We start from the raw sequence: 6,481 nt of genomic DNA on the forward strand, positions 1-6,481 counted from the left end.
AAGGCTCAGGGGTCCACGATTATCTTCTGTGTCTGTGTTAATTGGTTTCCCTTTTCTTTGTTGAAGAGGGTCTGTGCAATCCTTCTGCCTAGTCTGCCATCTTGCCGGAACTCCCTACCATCATATTTGAGGGACAGTTTTTCTGGGTACATAATTCTTGGTTGGAAATTTTTATCTTTCAGGGTTTTATATATATCATCCCATTGTCTTCTCGCCTACATGGTTTCTGCTGAGAAATCCAAGCTTAGTCTTATTGGTTGCCCCTTGCAGGTAACTTTATGTTTTTCCCATGCTGCTTTCATGATTCTTTGTCTTTGTTTTTGGTGACTTTTATGATGATATGTCTTGGTGATTTTCTTTTGGGGTCTATCCTTTTTGGGGTTCGTTGGACTTCTTGAATGGATATATTCTCATCTTTCATCATACCAGGAAAATTCTCGTCTAACAAATCTTTGACATTTTCTCTGTGGTTTTATTTGTCTCTTTCTATTCTGGAATTCCAATTACACATAGGTTATTCCTTTTGATGGTATCCCACATGAACCTTAGGCTTTCTTCATTTTGTTTTGATCTTTTTTTCTGATTGCTTCCTTTCCAAAGATGTATTGAGGTATTTGCCTTCAGTCTCACTAATTCTGTCTTCCATTGATTCAATTTTACTCCTTTGCCCATTCAGTGTCTTATTTATTTCTGAAAATTTTAGTATTAATCTTCAGGATTTCTGTGTGTAGATTTTGTATCATTTCTAATTTTTCATTTATTTTGTCATTTTGTTCTTGTATTTTCTTCTGAACTTGTTCTAGGTTTTTCTCTGTGTTTTCCTCAATTTTGTCAGTATTTTTCTTGATGTGCCTCTCAATTTGTTGAAGATACCTAAATATAATTTTTTTGAATTCCTTATCAGGAGTTCCAATGCTGCATTGTCCTCAGGGATGTGTTGTGGGTCTGTATCCTGGTCCCTTGTTTCTCCTGCTTTATCTTGCTTCTTTGTGTGGACTGTGACACTCTGTTGTCTCCAAGGCATTGTGACATTTTTGTGTTTATATTTAATTGGTAATTGTATGTGGGAGTGACTTGCTCACGATTTTTGTTTTCTTTGTTTTGTTTGTATGTTATCTATGTGAACAGGGTACTGTGGTGTGCTTCTCTATTCGCTAGTTGACACCACTTGTACACTCACCACCTATCTCCTTTCCTATTGTCAGCCTCTCATATGTTACTGCTGTCCTTGGCAAACACAGCCTATTCTTAGGTCCCTGGGATCCAAATGAGAATGCTGTCACTTTAAAATCCAAAATGGCTGCTACTTGTAAAGATTCAAAATGGCTGCACCTTCAGTTACTTTAAATATCCAAAATGGCCGCTGCTCGTAAAGATTCAAAATGGCTGCACTCTCAGTCACTTTAAATATCCAAAATGGCTGCCACTTGTAAACAAGCAAAATGGCTGCATCCTCCAGACAGTAGAAAATCCATGGCTCAGGTTGTCTCCCTCCTTGCTGTTTCCATTCCTAGTCACAGGCCACCAGCACAGTCATCCCTGAAGCCCTTGGGGACCAGGGCAGATCTTTAGGTCAATTTTCAGGTCACAACACCACTTGGAAATATTCAGGCTGTCGGTCCCATCAGACTAACTGACAGTTTACTGCTCCATTTGTCTCTGTACTCACTATTTTCATTCAGGTTTTTCCAATAGTTGATGCCTCATTCACTTCTGTGTACGTTCTTTCAAAGCTCAGGGCTCCAGGATTATCTTCTGTATCTCTCTCAATTGGTTTCTCTTTTCTTTGTTGAGGAGGGTCTGTGTGGCTTGTCTGCCTATTCCTTCATCTTACTGGAAGTTCCTTTAATTGGATTTTTTGTCTTTTTGATATTGAGGTGTTGGATTTTTCTATAAATTTTAGAGCTGAGTCCCTTGTCCGATATGCCACTGCCTAATATTTTTTCCCATTCTGTAGGTTTTCTTTTTACTCTTTTGGAGAAATCTTTTCATGCACGCAAGAATTTAATTTTTAGAAAAGTCCCACTCATCTAGTTTATCTTCTGGTGTTGGTGATTCTTGGGTTATGCTTGATAGTCTATTTATGCCATAAAGTAAGGCCCCTAAGTTTTCCCCTATTTTCACTTTGATGAACTTTATAGTTTTAGCTTTCACACTTAAGTCTTTGATCCATCTAGCGCTACTTTGTCTGTGTGGTGTGAAGTATGGATTTTGTTTCATTTTTCTGCAAATGGATATCCAGGTTTGCTAGAACCACTTATGAAAGAGACTATCTCTTCCCCATTTAATGGATTTTGGCCCTTTGTCAAGGATCAGCTGATCATAAGTCAATGGATCTATTTCTGGGTTCTCAATTCTGCTCTACTGGTCTAAAAAAAAAGAAAAAGAAAAAGAAACTCAATGCCATTGAGCGGGATCTGACTCATAGCGACCTCTCCTTGGGTTTCCAAGGGAGATGATATCACTACGGAAGTAGATTGCCCAATCTTCCTTCTGAGAAGTGGCTGGTGAGTTTGAACCACCAGCCTTTTGGTTAGCAGTCAAATGCTTAGGTACTATGCCTCCAGAGCTTCTGTACTGGTCTATGCATCTGTCATACCAATACCAGACTGTTTTGACACTGTAGCTATGTAGTAGGTTTTGAGTTCTATAAGTGTGAGGCCTCCTATTTTGTTCTTCTTCATTAGTGCTTTGCTTATCAAGATCTCTTTCCTTTCCATGTAAAATTAGAGATTGGTTTTTCCATGTCTTTAAAGAATGTTGATGGAAGTTGTATTGGGATTGCATGGAATGTATAGATTGCTTTGGGTAGTACTGACATTTTCACAATATTCAATCTTTCTATCCATGAGGCACGATATGTTCTTCCATTTATGTAGATTTCTAATAATTTCTTGAAGTAGTGTTTTGTAGTTTTCTTTGTACAGGTCTTTTGCATTCCTGGTAATATTTATTCCTAAGTGTCTTATCTTTTTGGTAGCTGTTGTAAATGGTATTGATTTCCTCATTTCCTTTTCATAGACCTCTTTATTGATGTAGAGGAATCCAAATGATGTTTGTATGTTGATCTTGTCTCTTGCCACTATGCTAAATCTTTCAGTAAGTTCCAGTAGTTTTCTTGCTGTGTCTTTTGGGTTTTCTATATACAGGATCATATCATCTGCCAATAGGGATAGTTTTACTTCTCCCTTACCAATTTGGATGCCTTTGATTTTCCTTTCTTGTCTTATTGCCTGGCTAGGACTTCCAAAACAATGCTGAATAGAAGTGGAGACAAGAGGGCATCTTGTCTTGTTCTTGTTCACAAGGGGAATGTTTTCACGCTCTATTGAGAATAATATTGGCTATTGGTTTGTGTATGTGCTATTAATTATGTTGAGGAATTTCCCTTCTATTTCTATTTTTCTGAGAGTTTTTTTTTTTTTTTTTTTTTAATTAGGAATGCATGTTAAATGCCTTTTCTGCTGCCTAAGGCATTTGACTGCTAACCAGAAGGCTGGCAGTTCAAACCCATCAGCCAGTCCTCAGAAGGAAGGTTGGCAGTCTACTTCTGTAGTGATACTCCCTTGGAAACCCAAGGAGGGGTCACTATGAGTTGGATCTGACTCCATGACAGTGCGTTGCACTTTATGTTTTTATTGGTATGATCGTGTGATTCTTTTCCTTTACTTATATGATGGATTACATTGATTGCTTTTCTAATGTTGAGCCATCTTTGCACACCTGGTATGAATACCACTTGGTCATGATGAATTGTTTTTTTTTTGATACATTGTTGGAGTCTATTGGCTAGTACTTTGTTGAAGATTTTTGCATCTATATTCATGAAGAATATTGGTCTGTAGTTTTCCTTTCTAGTGGTGTCTCTGCCTGGTTTTGGTATCAGGGTTATGTTTGCTTCATAAAATGAATCTGGGAGTATTCCATCCTTTTCTGTGTTCTGGAATAGTTTGAGTAGGATTGGTGTCAGCTCTTCTCTAAGTAACTGGTAGAATTCTCCAGTGAAAACATCTGGTCCAGGACTTTTTATTTGTTGGTAATTTTTTTTATGACCTGTTCAGTATCTTCTTTGGTTATGGGTCTGTTCAAGTTTTCTACCTCAGCCTGTGTTAGTTTATCTAAGAATTGTGCTTTTAGAAATCTGTCCATTTCTTCTAGGTTTTCAAATTTGTTGGAGTACAGTTCTTCATAGTATCCTGATAATATTCTTTTTATATCTATTGGTTCTGTTGTGACATCACCCCTTTCATATCTTGCTCATGTTATCTGCATCTTAGTCTTTGTTAAGTTTGCCAGTGGTTTGTCAATTTTATTAATCTTTTCAAAGAACTAAGTTTTAGTTTTGTTGATTTTTTTTTCTATTGTCTTTCTATTTTTTGTTTCATTTATTTCTGCTTGAATCTCTATTATTTCTTTTCTTCTGGTGACTATAGACTTTTTCTGCTGCTCTTTTTCTAATTTTTGGAAATGTTGGGCTAAAGTGTTGATTATGGTTCTTTCTTCTTTTTTGATGTGTGCATTTATTGCTATAAACTACAAAGCTGCTTTCAAGGTTTTCTCTTTGAGTTTGGTTTTGGTGAATTTGATGATGATTCTTAGTAATTTTCTTTTGGAGTCTATCCTGTTTGGGGTTCAATGAACTTCTTGAATGGATATATTTGTCTCTCATCATGTTAGGGACATTCTCTTCTAACAAATCTTCAACAATTTTCTTTGTGGTTTTATCTGTCTCTTCCTGTTCTGGAATTATGATTACACATAGGTTATTCCTCGTGATGGTATGCCATATGAATCTTTGGCTTTCTTCATTATGTTTTGATCTTTTGTTTGACTGATCCCTTAACAAAGTAGTATTGAGGCATTTGTCCTCAATCTCATTAATTTTGTCTTCCATTGACTCAATTCTACTCCTTTGTCCACTCAATGTGTTATCTATTTCTGAAATCTTAGTATTAATTTTCTGGATTTCTATTTGTTGCTTTTGTATTGTTTCTAATTTTTTGTTTATTTTTTCAATTTGTTCTTGTATTTTTTTTTCTTAATTGTTCTAGAGTTTTGTCAGTGTTTTTCTTAATTGTGTGTTTTCCTTGATCTCTCAATCTGTTGAAGGTACCCAAATATAATTTTTTGAATTCCTCATCAGAGAGTTCCAGTGCTGCTTCTTTCTCAGAGATATTTTCTGGGTGTGTATCCTGCCTGGTTCCTTGTTTGTACTTCTTTATCTTGTTTATTTGTGTGGACTATGATGGTCTGTTGTCTCTGAGACATTGTGGTGGTGGTGTATTTATGTTTAATTTGTGGTTGTATGTTGGAGTGATTCGTGCAAGATTTTCCCCCCTTCATTTTGTTCTGATATATTTGAGTGAGCAGCATACTGTGCTCCTCTATTCACTACTTGTTAGCACTTAGGTACTCACCACCTGTCTCCTGATGGGTGTGACACAGAATAAGAGTCTGTGACAGATCTCTGTTAGCTGTAAAGAGCAGTTGAGGGTGAGTTGACCTGGTACTGGCCGCCATCTATTGCTGGTCAGTTGGGGCAAAAGCAAGTGGTGGCCCTCACTCGGGGGTGGGGAGGCTGCAGGAGATGCAGGTATGTTCGGCTTGTGCAGGAACAGTTGGTGTCTCCCACTCAGACCACAAAAATAATTTTAAAAAAAGCACAAAAACAAAAACAAGAGAACAAAAAACTGAAACCACATAAACAAACAGGAATAATTGCAAAAATAAAAAGTAAAAAAGAAACCCAATAAATAAGAAGAGAAATTTTCAAAATATATTAAGAAAGGATAAAAGAAAGATAATGTGAAAAAGAAATAAAAAAAGCCAATATATCTGGGGAGGGAGGTATGAGAGAAAAGAGCAAAAGATTAGGGAAAACTGCAAAAGGAAAAACAAGGGATGTGAAGAACCAAAAGAAAGAAAAAATAAGGGAACCAGGAAAAGGGAAGAGGAAGAAAAAAAAAAAAAACAAGAACCATGGATGGGAAAGAGGGGGGAAAAAGGGAAGAAAGGAGGAAGATAAAAAGAATAAACATATGGAGAAAAAAACTAAACTATCATGTGACAAGACAAAACTGGGGGGATGGGGGCAAGGCACAGCACACAGGCTCTTCCAGGGCACAGACTAGGATGGAACCCTTGTAGGTCCAGAAGGTAGGTGGAGGTGGGGTGGGGGCATGGCCACACCCCTGTTAACCAGAAGGGTACAGGACACAAGAGTAATAAGGGGAATCCTCTCCAGTTGTCAGTCTCCAGTGTGATTGCCTGTGTTATCCTCAGCAGGCAGAACCCACTCCCAGGTTGCAGTCCAAGTAAGAATGCTACCTGCACGCAATCAAAACTGCTACACTGGTCGCTTGCAAACATCCAATATGGCTGTACCCTCAGGACAGCTGCTGGCAGTCCATAGGTCTGCCTGTCCCCTTCCTTGCTATTCTCCTTTCTGGTCATCAGGTACAAATACAGTCCTTGCCCACGC

The sequence above is a fragment of the Orycteropus afer genome, unplaced genomic scaffold (assembly GCF_000298275.1).
Source record: "Orycteropus afer afer isolate SDZICR_OR568_19922 unplaced genomic scaffold, OryAfe1.0 scaffold00011, whole genome shotgun sequence".
Lineage (NCBI taxonomy): Eukaryota > Metazoa > Chordata > Mammalia > Tubulidentata > Orycteropodidae > Orycteropus > Orycteropus afer.